Below are 23246 nucleotides of genomic sequence, written 5' to 3'. Positions count from 1 at the left end.
AGCATATATGATTTTCCTCTCTTTCATGCTGTATCTGTTTTATATCATTGAGTGTCAGGCTCTGAGCATTTCCTACACTCAACACTGTACCTGAACGCCTCGCGTGTAGACACATTAAAAATCTCAACTCATGACAAGTTTGGAGACTTAGTTGAATCTGATTTGGAATAGAAAAAATAGATTTAAAAGTATTGTTGCACACACTGCTGCAAACATCTCAGTTGTCTCTTCTTATTAGAAAAAGTGAGTATGTGCAAACTCAAAATGTACATAAACATGATGGAAAGATACTTAATGATACTGACACCTGTAGTGAGACAGCTGTACATCTGAGCAGCATGTTTCTATGACTGCTGCTACACATATCAGACTAAAACAGTAAGTGGTGAAGAAACAACAAAACTAGACAGTACATTGTATCGTTGTTCTGCTAGATTGAATGTTCAATGCTTTATTTATAGAACACCTTTCACAGACAAGTCACTAATTCTTCACTTTCAAAATAAATCAAATCAACCACAATCATAGAACATGGAGATAAAAAGAAATAAAGACAAGTACTATAAAGAACACTTGCTTTCCAATATCCAATTATACTGAGATAAAGACGTGTTTTAACATTTCAATTCTAGATACATCTGTCCTAAGTTTGGCTATGTTTCTTATATGACAGAAACATGATAGAATCAGTGTCCTAATATGAGCCTCACTGGTTGCTTACATTTCAGAGCTACAAACAGAAAGCCTAATGTACTTCAAGTGAATTTTGCTCCACGTGGATCAGTATGATGGAAAACTGTGGAAAACACTTTTTTGGTTTTTACTGAGCTGTGTAACCTTTTTGCACTATGAGAGTTGTAGTGGAGAGGTGGGAGGTGAGGCGTGGAGGGTCGGGGGTGGTGCACTTTGTAGTGAGACGCAGATGAAACCTCTTAAAATGAAAGAGTACGTCATTTGAAAACTTCACACACTAATATGCAAAGCCATTCTTCATGTTGTTTTCTTTTTTCTCTGTTCTAGAAAGTAAAGGAGGTAAAGATGAATGCAGTTACATTCATGGAGGTAGTCTGCTGCTTCACAACATGAGGTAGATGATGATTGGCAGGATAATGAAAGGACCCAATATATTTTCTACAGCATTCTGTTCATTAGAAAGAAGCGTGTTCTCATAGGAACTGACTTTTTTTACATCCTCACATCTGTCGTAAGCGTTTCTGAGTGATGTTAGGAAGACTGACACTTGTGACCATATGCAATTTGACCTGCTAGAACGCCGGGCAAGACGGCTTAATTGCATTCATTATGACAGATCTCTGAAGCCACTGCTAATTATTGTTACGTGGGCATGTTTCTACAACAGGTTTCTTTCTTTTTTTTCCTCTTGGATTTTCTTCTTTCTGTCTTCTTCAGTCCTTAGATGAACCTATATTTATACAAGTTTGGATGATTTTTTTGTTTTGTTTTGTCAAAAGGCTGAAATGTGCTCCATCTGTTCAAGTTATTTATGGTGTCCTGTAAATATGCTCAGAAAAATGGAAAATCCCACCACATGTAAGCACATGGGCAAAAAACTGTATTTATTGAGTAAATGTTTCTTTATGTTTTTTGTTTTGTTTTTTTGAAATATAGCTGCAATCAAATCCAGTCTAAGTGCTTGTATATTGAGTGTGTTTTTGACTGAGGCAAATTCTAAAAAAGAAGATAAAATAAAATGATTTTGCAGAGACGGCTTGTGGTTTTTTCTTCATGTTTCACTAACAGCTCTGTTTTTATTACTGCTGCCTCTATCTATGGAAGTGTATTGCATTCACTTGAAAGAAATTAAAAGGCTCAATTTTTCTGAATTATTGAGATATTTGTCCTGTTTTTCTGAATTAACAAGATCATTTAAAACAACAGACACTTTCATTCTCTTCTTGAGAGCTTGATTTACTTAATTTACTTAACTTAATCCAGTTTGACTTTGTTCTGGGTTGGAGACACTGGGAGATGCTCCTGTCTGTAAGTCATATAGATGCTATTGTCATTAGTTTGTCACTCAGTGCAGGAACCTCATGGCTGTGTGCTTCAGACATAAAGCTCATTCAGATCTGCTGGACATTGTGATGTTTCCACCATCAGTTGGACAGATATGGTAAGTTCCATGGATACAAGATGATGCATATGAAATACAATTCAGAAAACAGGAACATTTTCTCATTAATTCAGAAAAACAGACCTTTCTTCATTTTCTTTAAGTGAATGTAATATGTTTCACTTTCTATCACTTCTTTTTCTTTTTCTTTTTTCTTTCTCTTGGCAGCCATGCCAGCACTGTCTAACTTCCACTAGTTGATCATTTTTTCCCACACACTCATTGATACAACCTACCCATAATGCATTGTGGCCACTTACCCAGCGATCACATTAACAAAACAGTCAATCATCAGACTCGTTTTTCTTTAAAACAACTTTTTATTTTATTCAGATTGGATAACGCTGCTGTCAGGAAACCTCATAACTCTATATGTTGTTATGGACATACTAGATTTCCAAGAGCAATGATTATTAACATTAAGAGAATGGATCTGCCCTTGTGTCGTATTTCTGTTGGGCCAGACAAAAAAAGCGCACACCTTTTTTTCTCCCATCATCGAGGGCCCCTTTCTGCTCAAGGGCCCCTGGGCACCCAGATCTGACCATGGACTGCACAAACACACACACATGTTAAATTCATACATACACAATACATGTGTTTGAGATATTTCAAGTGTAATTAATACACATGATAAATGTAAGAAGTATGTGTCATTTCTCATGAATTTCACATATGCTTTTAGTGAATCTATCATGTGTTCCATTCTTTCTGACAAATCACATGATACATTCACACATGAAACATATTTTAAATAAAGTTAATTGTTCTAATTTAAATAAAACAAATGAAAGTGCACTTTTGCCAGTAACAGCAGCTCGACATATTTCCAGTCCAGCTGTCTGGTTGTGACTCAATTTTGATGATTTTTTTCAGATTTCTTCTTTATTTTCTCTGTCAGACTGTCAGCACACTAAAATTTACACAGGTGAGGTGTGGCTGCTCTGGCAAATAAAGAGCGCTGATGGAAATCAATACGGCAGAATCCCCCAATTAAGCCTGAAGATTTGTGTGGTGTGTGGAGGTCAGAGATGAGGCCCTGTCTTCTCTGCAGCCTGATGGACGTTTTACTGTTTGCTTTAGTCATCTCAGTGTGCTCTGCTGCTGCTGATGCTGCTGATGCTGCTGCTGATGCTGGGCTCTCCCCACTCCTCTGCCTCGCCTCTTACCTCCATATTTAAAAGCCTTTCATCCTGCTAGTTATTCCACACTTTAGCTCTTCTTTTTCACTCGTTGCCATCGAAGCTGATGTAACGCTGCCCATTAGCTACAAACATGTTGCTAAGAAACCAGCGAGGTGGGTAAGAAGCAGTGTCAACAGCAGGGCAGTCTGGGAAGGTGATGGGGTTAGGCCGATACAATGCTGCTGATATTAGTGTGTTATTATGATAAACATGTATTTGATGGTGAAATATAGTGGTTTCATAATAAACTAATTTAAAGTCACTCTCACACCCACAGTGTTATTACTACCAAAAAAATGTAATTTTACTACTAAGAGCTTTGTGCTTTACTAGTTTGATTGCTGTTCAATTTTATAATATAACATTAACTGTAAACATGAATGAATTTTACTTTGAAAAGGTTCTTCATGGATTAAAAATGTCCGAATTTACTGTGATTGCAGCAGAGTTTGAGGTGTCAACAGTTATATGGACTGGTGTCTTTGGGACAGTAGTTGCAGTACCACAAGTGGCCACTGGGACAAATTAGCAGCAAGTTGCATCATATCCAGCTCATGTATTAAGATGTATAAAGATCTGCTTGGAACAATAGTGTGTGCCTGATATGGTACACAAAAGTGTAATTAGCACTTTAAAATCCTTAAAATGACATCTACTCATTCTACCTATATCTATAAATACTCCAGTGTATTGATGGAGGTGTGCAGCAGTGCAACAGCATATCTGGCTCTCAGTGTCAGGGACTATTCCTTTAAAGTGATAACATGATCAGTGCAGCTAAGCCAAGCAGGTACATCCCAACCAAACTTGTGAACATGATCAACAACTGTTCATCTCACTTCCACCAAAGTTTAGAGCAGCGCTCAGCTGACTGAAGCTCTGAGGACACAATGTCCTGCAGCAGCACACTGCTGGATCACACTAGAGGAAGCACAAGCTCTGTTAGCCAAGCTACAAGCTACAAGCTACAAGCTAATCTTTCTCTTTGTGGAGAACATAATGGATCTGATCTGACTGATGGGAACTAACTAAACAGTAATATGCCAGACTGAGAATGGAATCAGCTGCTGGAGAAAACCTGAAGACTTAAGACTCTGCATATAATCATCTTTAATAATAAATGATTGATGGAGGAAATCCTGCCTCACTGAATCTAGGGTTTTGAGACTGTCCTTGGTACACTGCAGCTTCAAAGTAGAAATGCTCAGCCATGGCATTGCCTACTTTTTTGTCTCCTGATATGTCTTGTAGCATATGAAACACAGCACATAGACATGTTGACTGTCATGTGAGGGGATCTTGGACTAGCTCCAATGCAAATTTAGGAGTGATGTCACACCTTGCTACAGAAAAGCACTAATTGTCACATTTTCTCCAGGATCAACACATCAGCTACTCTGGATGAACTACTTTGTCTGTTGTTAAGGATATTCTTGATGATCTCTATCATTGTTATGGATGTTAATGAACAGCACTTAACAGCCAGCTGTAAGAAACAATGTCTCCTTTTTCATCCTCCTCATGTTTGCAGTCCTGGGTTGAAGGAGGAGAATGGAGGGTCAGAGCTGATGTCAGATTCAGGGCAGACTGCTCTGACCTGACATTATCCTGCATATACACAAGAGGTGTTTTTCATTTAGCTAATTATGCTTCTGTGTATTGATTGGTGTGTTGATGTGATGGGACAGTTAAAGGAGCACCTGGGCTGCCGTTGAAACAGCATTAGTGCAGTATTAATGATATTGATTGGAACATGGTAGATTCTAGCTGCAGTAGAAAAGCAGGGACGCACATGTGGAGGATCTAACATCATCATGCATTCATGCTTAAAAAAACATTTATATGTGTGTAGAATTTGAGTCATGAATGATTCCTAGAAACTAATAACTTTATAACTTTTGTCATCAACCTAAAAGATGTTAATAATGAACAGATTTTAACTATGTGTTAATTCTATCAGTCACACAGATCTGTGATCAGTATTGGATCAGCTGTTATCAGGTCCAGGTGAGCTCTGTTAAACTGTTACTGTTGTTTGTTTCTTATGTGTCATGATTAACCCTTACATACTGTTCATATTCTATACCTAACCAGTATGTAAGAATCCCCTCATAAAAAGTATCTATAATAAACTTAATAATAATGATACACTTTATTTATAGAGCACCTTTCATACAAAGCATGTAGGTCAAAGTGCTTTACAGAAAAATACAATAAAACGTCACCAAATAAAAACAGAATAAAAAAGAGAGAGGGTTAGTAAATATATAAAATGTTGAAGCACAGATGTGTTTAGAAAGCATCAATAGTTGATCTGACTGATCAATAAATGTGATTAAACCTTGATTCATGTTTCAGAGAGCAGAGAGAGTGTATGTTTTAGCTTTTACATCACTCATTGTTGGAGAAAAAACATCTACTATCACACAATATCATGTCCTATTTGACCTAAGACATGAAAATATAACATAGCAATAATGATGGAAATGTATTTAATGTAAAGGTAAAATAACAAGAAGTTTATGGAAGTGTGGGGTTTATTGTATAACCATTAGAGCCATCAGTCTTCACTGCTACATCATAAAAACTACTATCTTATTAAAACTATTAACTATTCATTTCACTAAAACACATGGCAATAGATACGGATCAAACTTGACACAGAACAGACTCAATGGATAAAGAATTGTAGCACCTTTACAAAAATATAACATTTAAAATATTTACATTTTTTAGCATTTTCAGCCACTTTAGGAAAAGTCATCACATTTCAGAGTAAAAGACATTTGGAGTGTTTTTACAGCTGTTAAATGTCAACACAGGTCAAATGTGACCTGAACAGTGTGTAAGGGTTAATTGTGGTCTCCTCAAAATGACACTGGAGGAAGTGAGGATGTCTCATTTGGTGAATTAAATTAGCTGATTGGAAAGCACCAAAGTATGTAAAGTATGTTGCTGTGCTTTACACCTAACTGTCACTATAAAAATAACTAACTATAAAAAGTCCAGCTAATAACACTAAATGCCTTCTATTATTTAGCTTTTGAAGCTTACGTGTTGCTCTTCAGACACATTATAATAATCCATACTCCTCCATGTGAACACTTTCTGTATTTTTTTTTCTTTTTCTATCAAATATATCAAATCAAACCAGTGCAGTCTGTGGATTATCCACTGACATTCATTCTACACACACTGCTGTTACATTTTTCAAAGGTCATTTTTCAGTGCTGTGAGCGCTGTCCACAAAACTCCATTCACCTGTTAGATTAACACACAGGCAAAACACCCCTCTATAACAAATACCTCAAATCCAATAAAGTAGTAAACTCTAAACTCTCACTTGTATCTTGTAAGGCATCAGTAACACAGAGTCTGTTCTACACACAGTAAATGAAGCAGTGCAGCCTGAGGCCTGCTGTTACCTTCAGCTCTCAATGGCTGGATAACCACTACCAACGATTGGTTGTTCTAATTGGATTAACTTGTCTGAGTGTTTCCTGAAATTGATGGAGGATCAATCTTTGGGTTCCCTCTCTCCTCTGCTCCCTGCACCTCCTTCACCCCGTGCCCCCCCCCCACCCATCCCCCTCAAGCCTTTCTGCAGTCTGAGGTAGCAGTGCATGTTTAATGGAGGCTCCATGAGGTTAACTTTTGCACTCATTTGTTTTGCGCGAGCCTTTCTTTTCTCTGCCCCCCCCCCTCTCCTGTTCATGTCCATACGTGTGGGCCATCTCGCTGACAAATCATTTACAGATGCTTTTCAGATCAACACAGCTCACCTAACAAGCATGTAACAGCAGCTCAGGCTCGGGGAACTTTGTGAAATGAGCACGATGTCTTCAAATACAAACATTGTGTGAGATCCAGCAGGACTGGTCAGGCAGCTTCTACCCAGCACAGTGTGGAGGTGTGCTCAGGCTGATGGACAGATACTTGTGCCTTGAACTCTTGTGACCCAAGTCCAACCCCAAACTCACAGCACAGACACTGACTGATTGTTTTTTAGCAAATGTTTTTCTTAACCATGACCCAAACCAGCTTAGTTTAAATGTTAAACAAATGTTAACCAGCAGTACTTCACACATCTACGTTTAAAGGCTCAGTTTTTTTCCTGTTTCTCTCTGCTGTCTCTTTATATGTCAAGTATGTTTTTAAGAAGTATTTACATCAACATATGTTAACACAAAACGCTGAGTAGTTACCAATGAACAGTGGTGTGCAGTCAGGGGCAGCAAGGCCCTGTCAAAAATGTTTTTTTTTCTGTTTTTTCCATAATTAAAAGGTCATTCTGAAATGTATCTGGAGTCAATTAGGCTGCGTTCACACTGCAGGCAAATCTGATTCCTTCTCAAATCAATTTAGGCCTGACTGTCCACACTGTTTTTAGCAAGTGTCCAAATGGGATTTGGCTCTGTTCAGACTGGGCCACATTAATGACCAATCTGACAGGTTGCTGTGGCAACGGAATGGAGGCGTCATCTAGCATGCATTGTGTTCTTCACTTGAATGAAGCCATGTCCCCAAAGATTAAGAATTTGGTGATGTCCTCTGTCCATGGACTGATGTTTATGTCCTCCGTTGCCTCCAGTGATATCACCTAGCAACAACAACTGGAATAAGCGTGAGTCTGGTGTCGCATGTAAGTGACGTAGAGTACAGTCAAATCCCATATGAGTGTTTGGAGCTGTTCAGACTCAGACACATATTTTACTTACTTTATTTTTGAAGTTTTGAAGTTTCTTCTAAGGGTGCAGAGCAGTGGGGCAGTATGTGCTGTTTTTGATGTAAAGTGGGCAATGAGGTAAGGCGATGATCTTGATCTGATGCGTGTCTTGATGCGTTGCGGATGTTGATCAGCTGTCATGTTGGTGTCGATTAAGTACTGTTGCATAATAATGGCCTTACATTGGATTCACAATGTGTGTGTACTGTAGGATGTAGGCCTATATGTGTGCGGCTGGTCTGTTGGCTGCATCAGCATACAATACTTTCTTTTGGGGCGGGGGCGGGGTTGGATTTTTTATAATCTGTGACTTGCTGGTGAGTTATTCCTGAATAACTGAATTAAGACTTGGAGATGCTGTGCTAATGACAAATGATTATGATTGGCTTCTACATATCTGTGAATCTATAATGAGTCAGTCATGATTAAGTCATAATCAGCTGCTGAGCACAGAACTAAGAGAATGTACTGCTCATGTAGTGATATATGAGGAGTTAGTAATCCCTTACCATTACTCACTGTTATGTCCCTAAATATATGAATAAAGGGGATCTTGCTCTGATGTGCACTGACAAACAAAATCAATCAATCAATTTAATCAATCTATTTTCTGTGTATTTATGTTGTAAATAAATCACACACACACACACACACACACACACACGCACACACACACACACACACACACACACACACACACACACACACAAAACCTACAAAGTTACACTGCTGCGTTGCATTGCTTCTGGTTCAGTAAGATATTTATTTTATTTATTTAGATTTCATTTTACACCACTTTGTAGTTATACCTGCTGGAAGGCTGTGCAGCTGCCTGGACAGACAAAAAAAGAGACAGTACATATTGAGATGAACACATTTTTTACATATCATTATATAGATAGATAGAACTTCACATCATACATAACATCAATATCTTTCAAATATGTGTTTTTATTTCTAAGATATTTTCATGTGAAGGAAATATTCCTCACAGGTTCATTCATATCCAACTCATCAATCATCAGATCTTCATCCTACCATCTACTTGCATACACCAATTTTGGTTCAGATTTAGGGGAACCAAGTTATGGAATAGCTTCACCCACCTGGGGATCATTTAACATTGCTTTTCTCTTTATGTATTTTCTGTTTGATTTGTTCCATTCACAGTTTTCATGTATGACGTACAGATGCTGAGGCCAGTGTCCCCTTCACATACACATGTGCACATACACTTACTCTCTCTTTTTTTTAAATTGTTGTTATTATATGCATGTGTAATTATTTGGTTTGTTCTATGTGGTCACATTATTGTCTGTAATATTGTGTAATTTTTACATTTTTTGGGGGAGACTTTAAATAATCTCCCATTCTATATTATCTGTTATCTTTCATTTGTGTGTGTAAATATTAATTTGCTATAGATAGATGGATAGATAGATAGATAGATGGATAGATAGATAGATAGATAGATAGATAGATAGATAGATAGATAGATAGATAGATGGATGGATGGATGGATAGATGTAGGTGTTTAGGTGTTTAAAGCATGTTTCAGTGTGTGTGTACCTGGAGCTCAGCTGTGGATAAGAGCAGCGTGTCTGTGCTATTGATCCCTGAAAAGCAGACAACAGACTTCACTGTTAGTTTTTGGGATTATCTCCGTTCTCGTTGGGGCGCTCGGTATTTCCCATCCCATTTGAGATGTGTGTCCATATGTTCAAATGTCAGAAAATGTCAGCGCAATCAACACGGTTGAGCTTGATGCGCCTGCCGAGGAAAAAAAAGGTTAAACAACACAAACACGGCAATGTTGACCAGACTTCCTTCCCTCAGAGGATGCAGAACACATACACATACTGTATCTGCAGGTATACTGTATGTGTGTCTGATAGTTAGGAACACAGGAATAGATCCTCCATCCTTATCTGTGCTTTGATTCTGGCAGCATGTTATCATTGTGTGCCTTAAGTACACCTCTTTGGTTTTCTGTCTGCATACTATCTATCTATCTATCTATCTATCTATCTATCTATCTATCTATCTATCTATCTATCTATCTATCTATCTATCTATCTATCTATCTATCTATCTATCTATCTATGTATCTAGTACAGCTGGATTACTTTTGATAGTGAAAGAGAAACTGAATGTTGAGACATGATCTGAATCTTTTTTCTGATTTATAACCAGATGATGATTAGACCAGTGTCAGTATGATGGCTGATTTGACTCAAAGAAAAAAATGTTATTAGTGACATTTGTAGCACTATCTTAGATACGGCCTATCTTCATCATTCATATGTTCATAACTTCACATTTGGATTATTGTAATTCTCTGTACTTTGGTGTTGATCAGTCGTGACCTGCAGCTGGTTCACAATGCAGGAGACCACATGATCACATCACACCAGTTATTACTTTATTTATAAAGCTCTTAACGGACTGGCAGCAGCCTATCTATCTGAGCCGTAGCACCATCATGCTCCAGTCAGAGCACTGAGGTACAGTTACAGGTACATTGTGGAGCAGTCTAACTTATAATATCCCAACTGCTCAGACCCTTACTCATAATTATTCTTTTATTTGATCTTGTGTCTTCAGTTTGTACAGCACTCTGGTCAACTGAGCTTTAACCCTCCTGTTGTCTTTGAGTCAAGGAAGGAAGGGAGGGAGGAAGAATGGAGGAAAGAAGGGAGGAAGAAAGAAGGAAAGGAGGGAGGAAGGTAGGAGGGAAGGACGGAGGAAAGAAGAACAGAGGAAAGAAGGAAGGGAGGAAGGACAGAAGGAAGGAAGAAAGGGGGATGAAGGAAGGGAGGAAAGAGAGAGGAAGGAAAGAAAGAGAGAAGGAGGGAGGGAGGGAGGGAGGAAGGACAGACAGAAGGAAAGAAGGGAGGAAAGAAAGAAGGAACAGTCAAAACAGATGGGGTCAATTTGACCCTGGAGGACGACACAAAACTTAAATGTGCTACAGAAATAAACTTGAACTTAACATGTGGATGCTGTTTGTATGTGTTCAAATCTCATCATCACATCCACATAATACATATTAGTACATCACCAGTAGTTCTCATCTTCTGTCCGTGCCAAAGAAACCTGAGATCATATAGAAGTGAAAGCCATCTCTACAGCAGAGGCTTTTTTCCAGGAAAGATGGAAAGACAGTAAAGAGACATGGAAGATAAAAAGAGCTGCTCAGAGGTTGTATCACTATTGTTTTAACTTGGATCACTTCTTCAAACACAGTGATAATACTTTATGCTTCTTTTGCTGTTTTTCTCATTAAAGTCATCCTGGAGTAAGAGGAGATGGCCTCTATCCATCTCTCTCACTCTCTCACACACACACACACACACACACACACACACACTAGCAGAGACCTTGTACAGGGGCGTGTTGTCCGACACTCTGTGAAGTGTCTGGGTGGGGGGATTGGGGGGGGGGGGTAGGCTCTAATGCTCTTTTTACAGTCCCATTAATCCCTCTGTTCACAATTTCACGCACAGCTTGGGCCTCGGTGTTATTTTCACAACCTTTCACCACTAATTCCTGTGAATCCTGAAACAGAACACCTTCCCCTCCTCCTCCTCCTCCTCCTCCTCCTCCTCCTCCACGCCGCATGTGTGTGCGTCTCTGTTTTCTCCGACTAAAGACAGCTTTATCTCCTGATTCCCCTCATCAAAGCCGGGGCTAAAGGCAGAAAGAGGAATGAAAAGCCCGTCCTGTGCTGCATCTTTTACGAGGCCTGCATGGAGGAGAGAGCCGGCTGTGTGTTATAGAACGTGCTAACGTCTGGCTCCACCGTGTTCAAGCGGTCAGCAGACTCACAGGAAGTATGTTTACACTGGAAGACGGACAAGATAATAGACACACAGCTCAGAATGACACACAGCTGACTATCAAACACATGGTGACATTTTTATCCCATGTGTAATGTGTGTAATGTTCACGCCATTTGGCCACCCCGAACAACACGTACATTTTAATTACCTCATGTGAGTCAACATCATGTCTCTGGCTGTGATGGTGTCACAATACACACACACAATACAGACACAATACACACACAATACACACACAATACACACGCAATACACACGCAATAGGAATGATTTAGTGAGATGATCAGTCTCTGTATTAAAGATGAACTGTGTGTAAAAACTCCAGCAAATCTATCAAATCACAAAGTGTGGCTGTAACAAAGAAGAATCACTAGGATCATTACAATTTGGGTTTTATGTTTTAAAGGTATGTTCCACCATTTCTATCAATTAAGTTAGAAGTGATGGAGCACTTCCAGGTAAAACTCTGTACATTTCAACAGTGTTTCTGACTTCTAGCAGCTCTATGGAACTGTTTTTTATTTTATTTTATGAGCGGGACCACATTTTGTTTGTTTTATGCATGCACAAACGTAGACTTTAAAACTTTAATGTCACATTAGAAAAACAGGAGACAAACAAAATATTATCACAGTTCAATCCATGACACGTGCAGAATGGAAACCTCAAATATAAGTAAATAAATAATATATTGCACATTCCCTTGTATTGCCTGTCCATAAAATAAATAAATAAATGAATAAAAATCATCAATATTTACTGCTCGTACCCTTGTATTCCCCATTGTACTCCAAACTCTACCTGGCAACCTCAACTTGTTTAATTGGGTTACAGCCAAGGGAACAAAAGGGTTTTTGGCTCTATTGGTTCTTACTTTTTTTTAGGGTATCTGTACCTCCAATACCCCAAAATCAGAACCAATAGAGCCAAAAGAAAAAAGAAAAAACACATGCACAGATACACAGTTGGTATGATACACAGTCCTGGTTACACACTATTCCACTGATCTACAGGTGACTGTAATGCACTGAGTAAAGCAATGCATTCAACACATTTGTTAGACTTTAAGCATACACACAGTGCATTTAGTGAGTAACACTCAACGTTAACACAAGTTCAAGGGTTCCTTTTACTGGCTGAGACCTGGGAACAGGGTGACATTACCAAGAAAAGGTATGATCGGTTAAGAAACTCAAGCAGTCACATGATTAAATAAGATAAGATATTCCTTTATTAGTCTCACCAGGGAGAAATTTACAGTACTGCAGCAACAAGTGGATAGCAAAAAGAGGGAGGAGAGGAGAAGAGAGGAGAGGAGAGGAGGTTTTGGGTGGTGGAGTCAGTGGCAGCAGTAAATGATGTAAGTGTGAGTATGTCAGCAGAGGAACAGTGAGGGGCCACGTCAGGTTTCAGTGGTTTTCATCTACCTGTAGGGGTGTGACGAGAGGAGGAGCAGGTTGATCTCAGGTCTCTACACTGAGCCTGAGGTAGGAGGAGCGGAGGAATCTAGCTGAGCCATGGAAGCCTAATGATGCAAAAAGTAAAATGAGTCACACTACCAAATTATAACACAGTGTATATTTATGTGATACAGGATTTGTGCAATTTACTTTTATTTCTGTTTTTTTATTTATTTTATTTTATGTTATAATTTGTGATAATTAGATTCTTTATTTAATTTATATTCATATATTATAATTGTTTCTACTCTTTATAATTTACTTTTTGGTATTTGTGATTGTATCTAACTTCTGGATTTATAGTTGTTATTTCCATAAATACCAAAATGATCCATTTATAAAATATCTATATGGAGAAACCTTTTATAGTGCTGCATACTGCATATGATAATTATATATTTAGAAAGTAGAACTAAAGTGATTCATTACAAGATGATTAGTTAAAACATTTCAATTCCATTTCCATTTTGTGAATTTCAAATAAAAACAGTCATGTATTTCCTCATTGAAGCTTTCTTCCAAATATAGTTAAAATCTTGTCTGGATCTCGTGAACCCAATATCATGTCTCGTCTCGTGAGCCCCTATCTACCTGTGTTAATATGATTGGACCTTTCTAGTCAGCTGATCTGCCTAAAATAAAGCCATGCTCCACTGTTTGGAGGTAAAACAGCTGTTTACCTGTTGAGAACAGTGTTGATGCTAACTTACAGATGGCCAAAACTACAGAGAACAGAACTGCTAAGACACTATTAGCTTAGCTTAGCATAAATATGGAAGCAGGAAAAACTGAAAAAAACCACCCATCTGCAAAGCTCACTAATTAAGACATTGTATCTTGTTAGCCTTATGCTAAGTTATAGGCTAATTGCATGGAGACTCCAGGTCCACATATAATGGTCAGACATGAGAGTGACCTCATCTTCTCATTAAGTGTATGATTCTACTGTTCCCTTAACAATCCAATAGATTTGGTCCAGACTCAATAAACAACTTGTTTATTTATTTAATGACAGTTAACCCTCAAATTTTAAATATTGAACCAGAACACACAAACTGATTCTTTGTTTCTCATTGATCTGTACATCACTGCTTTGGTCTTTTACCTGGCTGGTGCCTGATTTGAGATGATCAGCCATGTAACATCCATAGTTTAACATATAGACAATAGAAATACTGTATGCACTGAAAAGAGAGAGAGGAGAGTCTCTGGTTGGCATCTGCAAGCAAAACCCACATAACAAAGAAAGGTATCATCAAGTCAAAGCTAATTATAAGAATAAATACTGTAATATTAGTGTCTGTGCATTTCTATGTTGTGGTGGTCTTCCAGTTTGATTGACACAGTGACAAATCAGGCTAACACTGCTCTACCATTGCTGTGCAATTACAAGGAAATGACATTTTCCACAACCCACCTAGTGTGGAGATCTCTGCTGTGATTGTTTTCTCTGTGCTAAGTGGCTCGCTGACCAACGTTCATGCATGCTGATATCAATGTGTGAGCACCGCTTTGTGTTCTCCACTCCAAACCAAAGCTCTGTCTTCCAGCTGTGTGATGCTTGTTATATTATCTGTCATTAAAGGATGGCTTTAGAAGTTATCTCAGGACACTTTTCACATAAAGAAGGCCTAGACTATATGAAAGCACAGAAAAACTTTCAATAACAACAACAACAACAACAACTATACAATAATAATAATAAAAATAATAATAATAATAATGATAATATAAATATGACTAAGAATAGCAATAGCAGGTGTCCGCTTGCATAAATCAACAGTCAGGAGCCAAGATGAACAGCTGTTTTTCATTATTCCTCCTGTTCATACTGACCATTAGAAGACAATAATGCACTTACATTGCATATTATTATAAGACAGATATCACTTGATATGACTAACTCAGACTGATGAAGCTGAATAGAAGCTTCACATCTACTTTGAAATGACTGTACGACTGTGTGTATGAATGTAGAAGTTTATCATCAGTCTAAAGGCATTAGTATGTAAGTGGTTAGGACCTAGGCTTTAGGAAAGAATAACATTAATGTAGCACTACTGTCAAACGTCAGGACGTCTGGATCCAAGGTGTCTATCTTAGTGTGGATGTTAAAGTGCTGTGTGGAGTAACAGCTATCTAAATCCATCTGTCACAGCCTGCCTCAGCTTTCTGTTTGTCTTTTATTTTGAAAGGTTTTTCTCCTTGTGTTTGCTGTCTGTATTTCCTGTGATTTCCTACCGTCCTCATGTGTTTCACCTGTGTCTTGTTTTTACTCACCTGTGTCCTGTTTGTAATCACTCCATGTGTATTTAAATCTTAGTGTTTGTGTTCTGTTGTTGTTGAGCTAGACATCTTCAGTTCGTTCTATGATCTTGTTTGCGTCTAAGCCAGTGTTGGTCTTGCCTGCTCAGCCTGTATGAAGTGCTTTTTCACTTTTTATTCAGTCCACCTGCTCTGCTATCCATGACACCAGCATTGGTTACCTGATAGTTTATGAGTTAAATAATCCAGCTCTATAACTTCTTGTCATCCTTATTAGTAGAAGTAAATATACACTGGCAAAAAATAAACACTAGCAAAAGATCAATTGGTGGTGTAGGCAGATTGATTTTGGTCTTTAGCGGTCCCTGGTCAGTCTTTTGTTGGTATGCCACTCATGATTTAATCCAAACATAAGAATTAATGAAGACTAATGAACATCAAATTGATTTCAGTTAGCAGAGGCTTGTGACTTTTACCTACTCTGTTTTTTCCCAAAAGTTTGTGATAACAGCACAAACGAGAAAGTGTCTAGCTGTCTCTTAAAAGTGGACTACATGATTTAAGTCAATAATTAGCTGTAACTTTCTGTTCTCTAGTCCTTTTAGAAAGTAAAACTGACCAAAAAGCACAATCTTTGTTAATTCAAGGGCAAAATCCAGCATTACTTAGCAGCAAGAGATTTTTTTCTATGGCTTAGTAGTGCAAGCTCTGGTGCAAATTTATTCTGTTATTTGAAAAAAGGTAGAATACTGTATGTGAATGAGCCTCTAGGCTATAGCTGTGTGCTGTTGGGACCACCATGGCAGTGTGTAACTGCAGTGTTCTGGGACTAGCTGTGTGTTTAAGGAGATAATGGGGAACAAAAGGGGAAGCTATCTAGCCTCATGCCTTCTTCTGATCTCTGACCTCTCCATGTACCCTTCCCAAACTCTCAGTCTCTTCCCTGCTCCGTCTGCCCCTCTGTCTCTATCAAAAACGTCCAAAAAGGGCCCCTCTTCGTTCCAACCACATGGCACACCATCAAAACACCACTATTCACCAGGCGGCAGATTGCTGTCGAAGTAGACCACATGCCTTACATCTAGACCTTAATGTCTTCCACTGCCCCTCTCTACCTCCTCCAACATCCTTCTTTAACATACAAATTGGCTGTTTTGTGTGGCTGAATTGGAGATTAATTGCACACACCATTTGGCGGTGCTTGTTCAAAAAGACTGAGGCCTTTTTTTCTCCATCGTGTCGCAGTGATTAAGGTTAGAGATTAGGCACTGGAGATTACTCTACACTGCTTTCTTTGTGAGGCCTTGGAGAGGCAGGCTGGATTATACTTTAACATCGTCTGAAGCAGGTGGTTCTCATGGGGGAAAGCCAGCCAGCTACGCTAGTCCTTTCTCTCCGTCATCCATTAGCAACAGACAATCAGCACACATTCAAACTCTTACCAGCAATAGATTCTTGTAGTAACATCTGTGAGTCCCAAGTCTTTAGTGATCTGTACATTTGAAGAATCCATCCATGCCTTCCAGTGTCTCCTCTCGGTCCATTCTAAATACAAAGTGTTTAATCTGTACAGGCAACACAATCCAACACTTTGAACTAGCAAAACATACGGTTTCTTTCATGGTTGCCAAAGGTTGGTTCTTATTCCTCTGGTTCACATTTTCCTTTTAATGACTATGAGATAATAACTTTGTCATTTGATAATGATTAAGGGAAGTTGCAGACAAAGCTCTGAGACACAAAGTGTTCTCAAAACTGTACAAGACATGTTGATAACTGTAGACGGTGAACAATCGTCTAAACTTGCTAGAAAACAGGGACACTGACGGTTCTTCGGGTCAGCAAAGACAAAAGTGCTGTAAGTGGGTGTGAGGGTAGAAATGTTTGGTATGATTAGTATCTTGGTATGAATGGGCTTTCCTTTTGTGGGCCTTGTGTAGGATCAGTGGCTGGAATGTTGGAAGGTGGCGTTTCTTTAGAAAAAGGCAAATAGCTCGGTTGTAAGTCAATTAAGGTTCTCAGTGAAGCCTTTCCAGATGTGAGGCCATCTGTTTGTCATGCATGGAACACAGACGACGTGTAAAGAAACACAGAAGGGTGGAAGGTGAGAAAGAGAAGGTTAGAGATGAAGTAGCGGACGCAGGATGAGGTGAAGCTCTGAGCAGAGGCTGCTGGGCTAGGCTGCCATGCTGCACCTTGTTACCAGCTGTGTGTACATGGCCAGGAGGACAAAACAAACACATGTGTGTTTTTTCTGGAAAACTGATCTTTTGTTCAAGGTGGAGCAAAAGACACTAAAGATTACACTGATGTGTAAAATGCCATTAGCACCAACTGCCACTAGCTCTCAGAAACTCATTTCTACATATTAATACCTATGTGCAAGGAAGCACTACACTCACATTTCATCTTGTTTGGGAATACTGGGTATCCAATACTCCAGAGGTCACTAAAAGGTGGACTGTGGTCCAGATCCAGACCCAGATGCCGTGCTATCCAGACCTGGACCTGTAACTGAAGAAATATTGAGGATTGTTACATCTTGTCCGAACGTTTCTATTTTAACGGAAGAAGAAGAAATAACAATGGCTGAACTTTTTGAGGAAAGGTTGTGTGAGTTGGTTAGAAACTTTGAACTTTTAAACTTTAACTTTAAACCTCCACAGTCGCCATGTTTGTTTTTGAGTTTGTTGTTGTCATAAACTTTTGACTCTGTGCTGCCCCCTGGTGGATGTATTGGTTAACATCCATGCCAACGTAAAGGATGCATGGAAGTATGTGAGCAGTGACGGTAACATCGTTTGAAAAGGACGTATACATTTTCGTACGAACATTGAGCATACAGTAGATGGGCCTTAAGGGTGTTCTTTAAGACACCACAAGGACAGCCAATCCACACCAGGAAAAGATTAGCTTTTTGCTGGTGTGGTAGCAAAAGCATCTTTAGTGAGCTCTCTTGCACCTGTAAACACACCCAACGGTGATGTCACAATGTACTGACACACCATCAAGGTGAGAAGTTCAGCCTGAGAATGTCGGCAGAAATAACTGCTGCATACACAGTACCAGGAGCCTGACACTGAAGCAGCTAAATGGAATCAAGCCATCACTGATCTTATCATTTCACCTGTACTTTTCCTACTGCCACATGTCAACATATGTTCTGTGAATGAGGCCTAAACGCAGACATTTGCCCACTATATCACTATTTCTGATGCATTTCTAGTAGTATGGTCCTTGCACGTCTAATATTAAACATTCAGTCATTCGGGTGAAGTAGGCTCAACAATGAAACATTCATCCACTGTGAGTGCTGTGATATTCCTCAAGGCATAATCCAAAAAAAAAGTGACCATTTCAGACGTGTGAATCATCACATTTTCTAACTGCGAAGGTCAAACTCAACCACAGAACACACACAAATACTCTGAAGTCATTATTCCCCTCAAGGCTCACTGTTAACTGCTGAATAATGGAAACACTCAGTGAAGTACAACTGTGTTAAATGTTAAAGTTCTACCAGTTGACAGCCTGTTCCCATAACCCACCACTGAACACATTCATTAGTAGATGTTCACAGTGCTCAGTTAACCATTTTAGTCAACAGGAACTGTGTTAATAGGGTTTAAAATACAGTTTGAATGTGTGCCTCTGTAATTACAGTCTGGCCATTATTCTGGCAAACATTGTTGTGGGTTTTTCCTCTGAGCACTGCTGTAACACTCCACACTTTCCAACAAGAAGCTTTTTATACATCTATAAAGAAGGAAAGTGGGAGTCTGGAGGAGAAACAGAGTGAAAAAGCAGTAAGTAAAGGACCAGTCAGCATTTAAACTCCGATGAAAATAATCTTGTCTCTGTTGTGACTCTGACTTCATATTTTAAATGATGTCATTTTATTAGAATAAACCAGGGCTGTTTCTTATAGTATATGTTGCATATTGAAGATTAAAGTGACCCTTACCTTTGTTACATTTTTACACTTTTTTTGTTTAGGTTAAAATGCTAAGGTAATGGCACTCTAAAATGTTAGAGAGATCCACCAGGCATAGAAACTTGCCTGTTTTCCTCTTCCGCATTACGTAATCACGTGCACCCCCACCCTGAAGAGAGTCTGTTGTTGGTCCGCGGCATTATAATACATCCATGATCCACGGAGATAGCTGTAAACAGACAGTAGAGACTGACAATGACAGACAAAGGAAGCCACGGCTTCTACCTCCAGCTGCTCCCGAGGGGAAAAAGAAAACTATATCTATATAACTATAACTATATTACTATATCTTCACTATTGTAGTGCGCGTTCGCAGAGTTGGGGAGGGGGAGGGGGGGTTGTTGCTGTTCAAGTTTTTTCAAAGTGCTGTGTGAAATGCAAGAAAAGTAAGAGTCGCTTTAATTATAAAGAAACTGAATGTCCTTACACTGCTTTCAATTATATAACTGCATATACAAGCAGGATTATGTATTATGATTATTCCATTCAATTACATTTATTGATATAAGGGTTTCGAGAACAATGTTTTGTGTGTGTGTGTGTGTGAGAGAGAGAGAGATGGATAGAGGCCATCTCCTCTTACTCCAGGATGACTTTAATGAGAAAAACAGCAAAAGAAGCATAAAGTATTATCACTGTGTTTGAAGAAGTGATCCAAGTTAAAACAATAGTGATACAACCTCTGAGCAGCTCTTTTTATCTTCCATGTCTCTTTACTGTCTTTCCATCTTTCCTGGAAAAAAGCCTCTGCTGTAGAGATGGCTTTCACTTCTATATGATCTCAGGTACAAATAGAAAATGTTTTTTGTGGTATGAGAGTTGAACTGAATGTTTTACATTGCAGGAGGATTGACCCTAACCCTCACCTGTTGAACAATGACCACATATTCTGTGTTCCTGTACCTGGTTAGGATCTGTCTCTGCTTTCTATCTCTGACAGGAGACAGATATTCTGCCAATTCATCATCTCTTTGGAGAGCCAGATAACATTCTGATCTACTTTTTAGCTTTTTAGTTTCTTCTTTCCACTGTTCCAAATAGGTTTCAATCAATCAATCAATCCATTTTTATTTAGTTATCTCAAGGTACTTTACACACAGAGCAGGTCTATACCATACTCTTTAATTTAATGTAAAGAAACCCAACATTCCCTCATGAGCAGCACTTGGTGACAGCGGCAGAAAAAACCTTTTTCTTTACATTGTGTTATAATTTAGTTTATTCTGATTGGTGTTTGGACAGCAGCAATGGTGTAGGATTGGTCAGAGCGTGCCTGAGAGGTTAGGCCAAGATAAGCTGACATAGGGGACTATTTTCTTGGCTCAGCTTTTGGGGGTGGAGGGATCTGGATTTGAGGGTGTCTGGTTGCTGGATTTAATATAATTACAAAGTGTTCTCTTTTACATGTAATGAATCAGTGTGTATCTGCCTAATTCTGCTCTAAAAGCATGTGTGTAAAATGTGTCTGCAGCATTCTGATAGATATTTGTCTTAGTGGGTTCGAGTATGATGACCCACATACTTCACTGACATACAGCACAATTTCAAGCCAGATTTTAATTGGATTTATTTAAGATTTATTTAATTGGAAACCATAAAATGTTCTCTTAGTTGCATTTAGAGCTCTTTAAACGTTCTTTTTAGTGCATTCACTATCATGCTGTAACTCCCAGATGATGCTATGCTTATACAAAGTTAGGTATAACTCATTCTACGTCCAATGATATGATTATTTATGGTAAGCTGGTATTTGTTCTCTTGACATCTGAGGCGTTTTTGAAAAATCCTGACATTAATTGTCTTCATATTTACTGCCATGCAGAGCCCAGTTCTGACAGTACTTTTCTACTATATCCAGCTGTTGCTGTAGAGACAATGGAACAAGGTCATCAGTATAAAACAGAGACCAGGAGCTGTACATTGATCCAACTAAACAGCAACTTCATTTATATACACATGAAATAAAGATGAACACCTCTTCTCTGGGTCTCCAATTATAACAGCAAATACACCACATCATACATGTTTCTGTCTATAACACAGCATAGAAGTCTGTAATAGAGCTCTTCATGCCAAATAGAATAGAAAGCTTTCCTGAAATCAATAAAACAAATGAAAAATCTTACCTTTTTTTTTTTCGTGTGCCAATTAGATTTTTTAAAAGTATTTTATTTAGAATACTACAGAATAATTTACATTGACATTTGCTGACACATTAGTTACTAGGTTCTGATTTGTCCCCACTCTTGTGAATGGAGGGGGTGGTTTGGGGGCGGGGGTGAGCCGAGCCGAGCCGAGCCGAACCGAACCGAACCCTTTGCACAGCAGATGTCAGGAAGACATCAATTGCAGCACCACACCCCTGGATGATCTCTGATGTGCTGCATTCAATGCTGTCTGGAACACAACTCTTCTCAAATCTAGCGTGGGTTTGGTTGTCTTTAATTGTTTGGACTTTTTCTTTTATAATACATTGACCTGATTTAATTTGATTCGTTGGTATGTCTTTCCGCATATTATCATAAATGTGCTCTCCAGATGTCACCGTTTTGAATGAGTTATGCTTGTGGTTGCTTTGTGTTGAAGTTGTTCCACTTATCCCATAATTGATTTTGATTAATGGCGTTCCGAATAGTTTCAAGTTTCATGTGTGTATATTTATTTTTTTCCTTCCTAATTGTACATTTACATTGGCTTAAAATGTCACAACACCTAAGGCTTGGGTTGTGTTTTTCATTAGTTATTTTATCTCAGGTCTTTTGTCAGCGCTTTGCCTTTTAACAAGCTTCCTGTTTGTCTCTTAAGGTTTTAATAGCTGCCTCATAAAACACCACATTGATATCGTCAGCGGCCTTTACGCCATTTCTGGTAGGAGCGTATTGATTTTGGTCTTATATTGACCAGATGAGTTCAAGGTTGTGATGAATTTGTCTGCATTTGTCTGGAGCCCATCTGTAAATAGGATTTAATGTATGCAGATTACTGGCTTCCTCTTTGTGTCACTCATTTGACCTAGAGTTTAACCTTTGTCGTCCTCCTGGGTCAAATTGACCCGTCTGTTTTGACTGTTCCTTCTTTCCTCCCTCCCTTCCTTCCTTCCTTCTGTCCTTCCTCCTCCTTCTCTCTTTCCTCCCTTCCTTCTTTCCTTCCTCTATCCCCCTTTCTTCCTTCCTTCTGTCCTTCCTTCCTCTCTCCATCTGTCTTTCTTTCCTCCCCCTTCCTTCTTTCCTCTGTCCTTCTTTCCTTCATTCCTCCCTCCCTCCTACCCTTTTTCCTCCCTCTCTCCTACCCTCCTTCCTGATCCTTCTTTCCTCGTCCTTCCTTCCTCCCTTCCTTCTTTCCGTTTCCTCCCTTCTTTCCTTCCCTCCTTCCTTCCTTCCTCCACCCCCTTTCTTCCTTCTGTCCTTCCTTCCTCTCTCCCTCCTACCTTCCTTCCTTACTTCTTTCCTCCGTCCTTCCTTCCTTCCTTCCTTCCTCCCTCCCTCCCTCCCTCCTTTCCTTCATTCTTCTTCCCTTCCTTCTTCCTCCCTTCCTTCCTTGACTCAAAGACAACAGGAGGGTTAAAGAATGCATTTATTTATGTCTGACAGTGAATGCATTAATAGTGGTAAAGTCCATGTCTACTACACTAGACCTAAGAG

This window comes from Scomber japonicus, chromosome 10, assembly GCF_027409825.1.
Source record: "Scomber japonicus isolate fScoJap1 chromosome 10, fScoJap1.pri, whole genome shotgun sequence".
NCBI lineage: Eukaryota > Metazoa > Chordata > Actinopteri > Scombriformes > Scombridae > Scomber > Scomber japonicus.
This window is presented reverse-complemented; position numbering follows the sequence as displayed.